The following is a 9,586-nucleotide window of genomic DNA, read 5'->3' on the forward strand; positions in this document are numbered from 1 at the left end:
AGAGAGAGAGAGAGAGAGAGAGAGAGAGAGAGAGAGAGAGAGAGAGAATGGAGAAATTAGAAAAAAACATATAAGAGGAAAAAACAGAGACATGGATTCAGATATTCTTTATGGAACCTTGTTATGAATGACACAACAGGCTCTGGGTCCATCATGGACTTTGAAATGTTCCTCAGTAGTAGATATGGCCAAAAGGCACAGTATAATGAAACTTAGCAAAAGGATCTTTCCTGTGGATCCTGTGTCCTCTTCAACTTGGCTTGAAGTAATTGTTCCTGGACATTCTCTAAAGTGCTAGACTAAAAAGCCACCTTCTCTACTCTCTCTTTCCTAATTATATGTGATATTTAGAATCAAATAATTTTCTTTTGGTAAAGATAGTTCTTAAACCAGCATGTGGGGGAAGAGCTTGGCAATTTTTATTTTATAATTCCAGATCCTTAAGTCTGTAGAGTTAGAAGCTAGAAGAAGCGGAATTGGAGCTTAAGTAAGGAACTCCTGAAAGATGAATTCATCGTTGCTTGATTCTATGTATGACCTGAAGTAACAATGTTTGACTCAAAATATTCTGCAGTCATATAAATGGCAGCTTTGTGCAAAAGACTGATAACAAGGTCAACAAGTGGCAGCAATGGAACTTGAACTTCATGCTTATTATGGACGAAAGGGATTGGCACACCAGACTGGAGCACAGGTAGAGATATATTATTAGAGGTTAATAGAAAAAGGTAGGAGCATGTCATCAAGATGTCATGGGGCATACAAATGTATCTTTATGACTCTCTAAAATTCCTCTGAATATTTTCTTTCTTCAAATGCTAAGATGAGGCAAAAATTTAATTCTATTTTTCCATTTGGTCCCCAGCTCAGAGGACCAACCCAGACATGGTAGACTACCTGAAGGAACAGTGCTTCCTAACAATGAATCTATCACCAAATTAAGACAGAAAGGGGAAAGTTGGCTCCCACTTTTATCTGCAGGTATTCATAGATTGGTGCCTGGGCCTAATAATCTCCAGAGCGGCTGCCACCAGCAGATAATAGGAGCAGATGCAGAGAACCGCATCCAAATGTTTGGCAGAGATAGACAGCCCAAATTGGAGATTCCCACTGGGACCCTCCCCTTTGAGCTCATAGAATCCCACAGAAGAGGGTGAAGAAAGATTGTAGGAGGCAGAGGGTTCAAGTACACTGGGTGAATAAGGCCCACAGATTCAAATGAATGGGGTCATAGGAACTCACAGAGACTTAAACAGCATTTACAGAGCCTACATAGTCTGTGTTAGATCCTCTGGATATGTGTTTTGGTTGTTAGCATGGTGTTTTTGTGGGATCCCTATAGTGGGAATGGAGTGTATCTGACTTGTTTCCCTATTCTTGGGACACTTTTCTTTCTACTAGGTTGATATGAGGTTTTGTGCCCAGTCTTATTTCATCTTGTTATGGAATGTTGAGAAGACATTCCTGAGAAGCCTGTTCGTTTCTGAAGGCAGAGGAAGAGAGGCTCTGGGGGAGCTGGTGGAGAGTGGGAGGAATGGAGGGATGGGAACCTTACGTTGAGATACATTGAAAACAAAACAAGCAAACAAACAAGGACAAATGCCAAGCAACAACAACAACATCAACTACAAGCCTGTCAGATGATTGTGACAAATTCTGAGAATAAAAACAATTATTATGAAGCTCATTATTCTGTATGTAGTTTTAAAAAGTCCACATATAGCTTTGGAGAACAGAAACATGATTCATGGAAAATTAAAATATGAAATAGTGATTATCATTCCCACTTGAGAGTGTCTATTGGGATAGGTAGGATGGATAGCTATGTATTTCTACTGATGCAAAATGTATGGAGATCAGAATAGCAGAAATAAGAGAGAAGAGCGCAAGGAAGGCAGAAATTGGAGGCAGAGATTTAAAAAGAAGGTTAAGAGTAAAAGGAAAGGTTTTTTTGTTTGTTTAAAGTAGATGTATGCATGATATTCCCTCTAAGGAAGATATTTAAGAGTAGGAAGAGACTCAGAACATCTCCTTGAGTCCACCGAATTTCAGAAACAGAATGATTATTTCAAGAAAGTCGTCTGTTGTCAATACAGCATCTCAAGAACTCTCCAAGGATGAACTCCTGTAAGTGAATAGGCATAGTTTTCTAAATCAAACACTGATTGTCTTCAGGTAGCTCTTCATAGTAAAACAATTAAACAGGACCTGTATCATACACATCATACACAAAATGCAACATAAATGCATTAGAGCTGCAAATGTAAGATCTGAAAGTCTGAAATTGCGTGTTTGGAATAGAGCTTTATGGTCCCTGATAATAGTGGAGCAATACTTCTCCCAGATACCATTTTTTTTTCAAATAAAAGCCCAGTTGCAAGTACAGAAAATATATTTTTGAATTTTTTGTAAATTGGTCTTATAGACCTTCTTTATTATTACCCTCGGTTGCCATTGCTCTTGGCTATCCCCAAAACCTTGATAGTAAGATCTTTTGATATAGACACTAAGTACATGAGACATAGGACACAGAGAAATCTAATTGGTATTTATCTGGGGGCATTTTCTCTATTGGGTAACTTTCACAAAGTTCTATACAAAATATTATGGGGACAAGATATTCAAAAGTTTTATGAAGCTATGAATGCTTCAGACTATGATAAGTCTGGCCTGGCACGATATGTCCACTGTATAACAGTAGCATAAACATTAAGTTAGTAGTTGACTATTTTCTATTTGAATTTTAGAAGAAAACACAATCTGACACCATTAACTGGGCCAAAAGCTCTTAGGTGTGTAAGTCGTAAGAGAGAGTAACTATCACCTAATTTCTTTTATTTCTTTCTTTCTTTATTTATTTATTTACTTTACCCTCTAGATTTTATTCCCCTCCCAGTCTACCCTCTGACTCTTCCATAACCCATACCTCCTCCCCGCCCTCCTGTCTCCACAAGGATGCCCCTACCACCCACTACTCACCCAAGCAGACTTCTAAACTTCCTGGGGTCTACAGTCTCTTGAGGATTAGGTTTATCTTCACTGACTGAACCCAGACCCGGCAATCCTCTGCTGTATATGGGTTGGGGGCCTCATATCAGTTGGTATATGCTACCTGGTTGGTGGTCTAGTGTTTGAGAGATCTCATAGGTCCAGGTTAATTGAGACTGCTGGTCCTCCTACAGGGTTACCCTACTCCTCAGCTTCTTCCAGCTTTTCCTCAATTCTACCACAGGGGTCATTAGCTTGTGTCCATTGGTTGAGTGCAAATATCTGCATCTGACTCTTTTAGCTGCTTGTTGGGTCTTTTGGAGAACAGTCATGATAGGTCACTTTTTGTGAGCACTCCATAGCCTCAGTAATAGTGTCAGGCCTAATTTCTTATCATTACAACTATAAATTTGTATATCTCTCAACACTCATCAGAGAAGCTTCTTTTCACAGAGCATGGCAATTACTATAGAGTTCCATGAATGATCAAGAAATAGAGAATTAAAGAGACCTTGGACTTAGCATTAAATGCAACATCTGTATTATACTCTTTCACACAGTCTCAGATATCATTGAAGGGGATTGGGAGGAAAGATTGTAAGGTAGTGGGCAGGGCATGAACAGTAAAACTGTATTTGCTGGGAACAACATGACCACAGCATATGAGAACCCACAGTGGTTGGGACTGCTTGTGTAAGAACTGCACAAAACCAAATTATTGAGCATTCCAGCATGGGTGAGGTAGAGGCTCAAGCAATACACTTCCGTCTAAGTGAGATCAGTTTTCTTCAGTGATGTGATCTAAGAGAGACAATGTTCTAGAAGATTGTCTTACATCAATGCACATATAGACAACACCAAATGGACTCCATGGATTTATAAATAAATGTTGGTAGGTAAAGTGGTCAGGTTAGGGGAAGAACTGAGTGAGAAAACCTAGGGGCCTAAATTTGATTAGAACACCTTATATATGAAATTCTCAAACAGCATAAAATATATAATAAAATGAATTCCAGAGATGACTTGACTTAGTCTTTTCACAGATTTCCCCAGAGATCACATTTGTTTCCATTTCAATTATGATTGTCTTAACAGACACCAAAGCTTGTGCTGAGAAAAAGACAACTCAAATTATATCATATCTGTGAAGAATGCAGGGTTAACATGGCAGTGCTGAGGGGCCTTGCATTGCTGTGTTCTTCAGGCTGTCCCAATTCTCTTTTCACCTTAATGTTACATCTCCCAAGGGCTCTGAATCTGATGGTTCTCCTGAGTATCAGGCAAACACATTAGCAGCTATCACCACCAACATGAAAATGTGCTCTGACCTGCATGAAACAACCTGGTCTCATAGAATATAAGACAATATTGGAGATTCAAAGCCAAAGGTCAAAGAGGGAAAAAAGATCCATATAGATTCCAGTGGTATCACATTTCTAAAGTTAAGAATTGGGAAATTGATTAATCTGATTTGGTAGTGATGATACAAATATTATGGAATGTTTTACTGCTCGAGGATGGATTTTGACAATTTTGTGTAAGTCAGTGTAGAAATTATGTGGACCCAATCCAGTTTACAGAGGAAAGTGAAGTGAGTAGACATTGAAATATCTTTGAGTAAATTGTATCTGTGGAAAGACAGGTGGTTGAGACACAAGGTGGAAAATTTTTTTCAAATGCTTCTGAGGCTGAAGATGATAGAACCTCTCACAGTAAGAATTTATTGCACCTTTATTGAAAATTTTATAAATTCCTTTTGCAGTTAATTATTAATGAGAGAGAATGACACCAGATACAAAGTTGAAAATGCTTGTAGAATCACAAAATTAACTATGATTGATGATCTGTTGGCATTAAAATAAGTCCAGTTTAGAGATTCTTCATGTGTGTTATCATAACACATTACGATAAAATGGGCAGTCTATTAAAGTAAAGCTGCATCAAAGTTCCACAGTCCTTTATGTGAGTCATTTGCTTTCAAGGTGAGAGTACTAGGCAATGGACTGTGCCCATGGATTCAGAAACAAACCATGTCACTGCTCAGGCTCTATCAAACAACCCAGTACTTTCTAAGTTTAGAAAGATGAAAATTCTGTCACCAGATCTTAGAGGTCAGAGTAGTCCTTACAACTGCTTGTGTGTTGAAGACTATACTGCAAGGTGATACACACAAAGTGAGTCTGGATGAAAGAGGTTATCCATGGGCTAGAGACATACACAGATCCCACTTTCAAGGTTGTCTGCAAATCTGTGCCTCCTCGACTCTGCCAAGAAGCTTTTGGTAGAGGTAGTAAATTTCCCTTTTTTCCAATGCAGATTTCATAGAAGCAAATTTACTGAAAAGGAAATGTTAAGATTTTAAAAACCAGGAAGAATTTTATTTACACACTTTGAAAAAGTCCCCTTGCCAGATTCTAAGTGATCTTACAGTTACAACTTTCAGCTTAACATGGTGTCCTATTAGCTCCAATCAGTCTTTTATAAGGTTAATTTTTTCAGAATCAGATCAAGAACAGAAGTTTGCTTAATGCCTCTTCTAAAAGAAGTCTTAACAAATAGCAAATGTTTGGTAATTACATTAAACCCTCTGTCACTGAAGGTTTAATATTCATATTTTGTCTTAATTTATTATCCTTAAGGCTATAATCTTCAATTGTGCACAGTAATTTCAACTCTAAATTACAGCTGCTGGTTAAAATTTAAGCTATAATTTTCTCTCAGTAAGAGAAATGTTTTTTTTTTAATTAAGAATGCTTTAAAAATATATTTGTATCACCCAAGAATAGCAGTTTTTGGTGATAGATAAAAAATAATTTTTTCTCTTCAAAATCATACTTAAACTTTATAGCAAGAAAGAATTTGGTGAGGAAGATCTGTATAAAACTGTATAAAACATGAAGGGTACAAATGATGGTCCAAAATTTTGGTGCTAGATTAAAACTAGACTCCAACAAGAATGATTCAGGATAATTGTAAACACTGAAAGACACAGTGAGAGGAGAAATCCTAATATTCTAGGCTTGCTGCTAATACGAAAACCCTGAACTGGTGAGTATTTCAGCCTTCTCATCACCAGGAAGGGAAGAATGCTGCATGAGGAGAAGGGCTCAGCCTATAGACCTGTGGCTTGCCAAGAGTGTATTTCCACATCATGGGTTACATGCATCACTGTTTTACTGTGTCTTCTTTCTATTTCTTCATTTTGTGTGCTTGTATTCACCTGTTAACAAGCCCTTCTCTTTAAAGACTTAATCTTGACAAATAGAAATAATAAGAGGATATTGGTTTTTTAAAACCATTTATGAAATTTTTCAAATTGGACAGTTTCAAGTGACAGAAACCTTATACAAGTAAGGTGGTCTCTAACTGATGGTAGATACACAGTGTTTATTCCACTGATTTGTGTCTCTGTTGCCATCTTCAGGAAAAGAAATTCTAAAATGACCTACTTGCCTTTGCTTCCCTCATTTGTGTTAGAAGCCCCTTTCCATCAACCTCTGCTCAAGGGATTTTTTTCTATGTTATACACCGAGGAGTCACAGAATTTTGAGATGGAAATACGTATGATTTTCTTGTTGGCAGTATGAAATGTGCTCTAGTTTATTTTTAAGAATCATAAAGAATTTATGTCTATAATTTATATTCTTTTTATCAGATCCCAAGGCAGCTATTTCTGTTAATCCTTTAGCAAAAAAAAAAAATGTTACTAATGTGTTGAGTATACAAGAAAATTTATGTAGATGTTTGGAACAATAGATTGATGCTCAAATTACTGGAAGGAGGTTCAGAGTTTAAGAGTAAGGAGCCATGTTGAGTGCCATGCCAAATACCAATGGATTTGTGTTACTTCTAAAATTTACAATGATAATCATTATAATTAGGAAAAAGTTTAAAGACACTTGCAGAATGTTTGGCATTATTCTAATACCTCTCTGGATGTTTTAACTTTGCATAGTGAGAATATGAATTTAAGAATGCTGCTGTGCTGATCGTTGAAGCTGCAGATACTGCTGATAAAATTATCCATGGCCTGAGGTCAGTATTTCCATTTTGGTCAAGCTTCAAGAATGGCATATATAGCTTGATCATGCTAGCCCTTTTTCCCTGGGAATACTTTTATTCCTGCCCATCATGTTAAAGCTTTTCTTTAACAACATCAACATATTGGCAGCCAAAGTACATGGCTTGAAATTAAAAATGGATCCTCAGACAGAATTAATAATTTAACAGGCTGATAAGCCAAGGACGGGTAAGATTCTGCCCAGAGCCTTACCAACCTAAGACATAAGTGCATTGCTTTTGATAATTCATATTCCATGACAGGTAAGAAAGGCACTCTTGCCAGAACAACCTAAGATAAGTTCAGTCTTGTCTATGAAATAAAAAAAGGGTGAAATGTGAAGAGCATTGGGGGCTTCTTGACAAGAATCTGACATTGGCCAAGGACAAGGAAGTGGGTTTCAGGCAGGAATCTGATATTAGGCTAGTATAAAGAAATAATTTCAGGCAAGAAACTAAATCTTAGACTAGAACAAAGAAGTAGGCTTCGGGCATGAAAATGAATTTGGGCTAGGACAGGCAAGTAGGCTCAGATGTTTTGGTCATTCTGATAAGCCCTTAGAAACAGTGATCATAGGAGTGTTCACGGGACTTTGTTTATTGCCTTGCTTGTTCTTTGACTATTTGTGTTTATATTCTTGCTTGTTCCTTGATTATTTGCATCTACTGTGTTGTTAGTTCCTCACTCTAGAACTGACCCTAATACTTGCATGTAATTAAAATGGTATAAAACAGATTGGGACAAAAAGAAAAAGTAAATGTTTAATTACATTCAGGATAAAATTATTATTTTAAAATGATAGACTACTCTTACATTCATTAAATAATGGGTATATGAGAGTATTTTCCTGTCATTCCTGAATTTGATTTCATTTCTTGAGAAGAAAGTAACCAGCAACAACAATGATATACACTATTTTAATATAGATTTAGAACTATACAAGGAAAATGACGAGAATTGAAGTAAGCTTTGAAGCTCAGAAAAAATAATGAAACAATATATTTCCTTTTCAGAATGAAATGCCAAACCTTAAAGCATAAATCTATTTATTTTAGTATTTTCAGAAGTTTGGTTGAGTCAGTCCTTCTTGTAAAGTGTTTTCAAGTGAACCTGGACCATGGAAATGTTTTCAATGCTATTTTCTGCTTATAGAATATTACCATTGGTATTTTCTACCAAATATACTGCAAGTTGGATTTTAACATGGTAGGCAATGTTACTCATCAACACATTGCATCTTTTTTCCTGGTTGGTATACCTGGATTGGAAAATTTCCACGGTTGGATTGGCATCCCTGTTTGTCTCCTGTTTGTCCTGACACTGCTGGGGAACAGCATAATTCTTGCTACTATCAAGCTGGAGCCAAGTCTCCATCAGCCTATGTATTTCTTCCTTTGCATGTTGGCAATGAATGACATGTGTCTTGCTTCTTCTGCAGCTCTTTAGATGCTTGGCATCTTCTGGTTTGATGCACATTGGATTGACTTCGATGCCTGTCTAACTCAAATGTATTTTATCCATACACTGTGCATCATGGAGTCTGCCATCCTAGTAGCCATGGCATTCGATCGCTTTGTGGCCATTTGTATCCCTCTTCATTATGCATCAATCCTGACAACATCTTTGGTAACTAAACTAGGACTAGTTGGCCTGATGAGAGGTATGCTCATGGTTTTGCCATGTCCTCTTCTCATTAAGCGGCTGCCTTACTATACAAAATATGTCATCCCTCATGCCTACTGTGAGCACATGGCTGTGGTGAAGTTGGCAAGTGCCAACACTTTCATTAACAGAGCATATGGAATCTCAGTAGCCCTTTCAGTGATAACAGTGGACCTAGGACTCATAGCGACATCTTACGTAAAAATTCTCCAGTCAGTGTTTAGGCTGTCTTCCAAGAATGCCCGCTCTAAAGCCCTGGGCACCTGTGCTGCGCATGTCTCCACTATCCTTGTCTCCTATACACCTGCATTGTTTAGCTTCCTATCTCACCGAATTGGTAAGAAGGTACCTCCAAGTGTTCACATCATTTTTGCAAGCATTTACCTTTTACTACCTTCTGCAGTTAATCCAGTGGTGTATGGTGTCAAGACCAAGCAGATTCGTGATCGAGTGATAGATCTTTTCTTTACATACATGAAATTTCCTGAGAAGTAAAAATTACAAAAAAACTTATTTTAGCAGATTATGTTTTGTGCAGCCAGAGTATATTACATTAACAATAATTCTGTTTTCAAATTTTAGTTTTTTAAACTAATATTTCTAAAGGACATATTTTATAATTTAATATGCTATTGTAGTCTCAACTTTATTTTATATAAAAATATTTATAGAATTGTATAATTTCTTTTAAAAAGTCAACAAGTTTCACAATTTTAGCTTAAATTGATTTAGAACTATCTCCTTTCCACACTATCTCTGTATCTCTGTATTCTCTAGTGTAATATTCAGGTCTCTAATGAGAACTTTCCTGCCCAAATATACACAGCACTGAAATCATTGCTCCTATCCTTAACCCTAAAATTTCAATTTGAAAAA

General features: G+C 36.9%; 1 pseudogene; it reads left to right on the top strand.

Moving 5' to 3' along the window:
- Nucleotides 1–8,251: 8,251 nt before the first annotated feature.
- LOC114632822 lies at nucleotides 8,252–9,205 on the top strand (annotated as a pseudogene).
- Nucleotides 9,206–9,586: the final 381 nt, after the last annotated feature.

The sequence above is a fragment of the Grammomys surdaster genome, unplaced genomic scaffold (genome assembly GCF_004785775.1).
Source record: "Grammomys surdaster isolate TR1022 unplaced genomic scaffold, NIH_TR_1.0 425, whole genome shotgun sequence".
In the NCBI taxonomy this organism is placed as follows: domain Eukaryota; kingdom Metazoa; phylum Chordata; class Mammalia; order Rodentia; family Muridae; genus Grammomys; species Grammomys surdaster.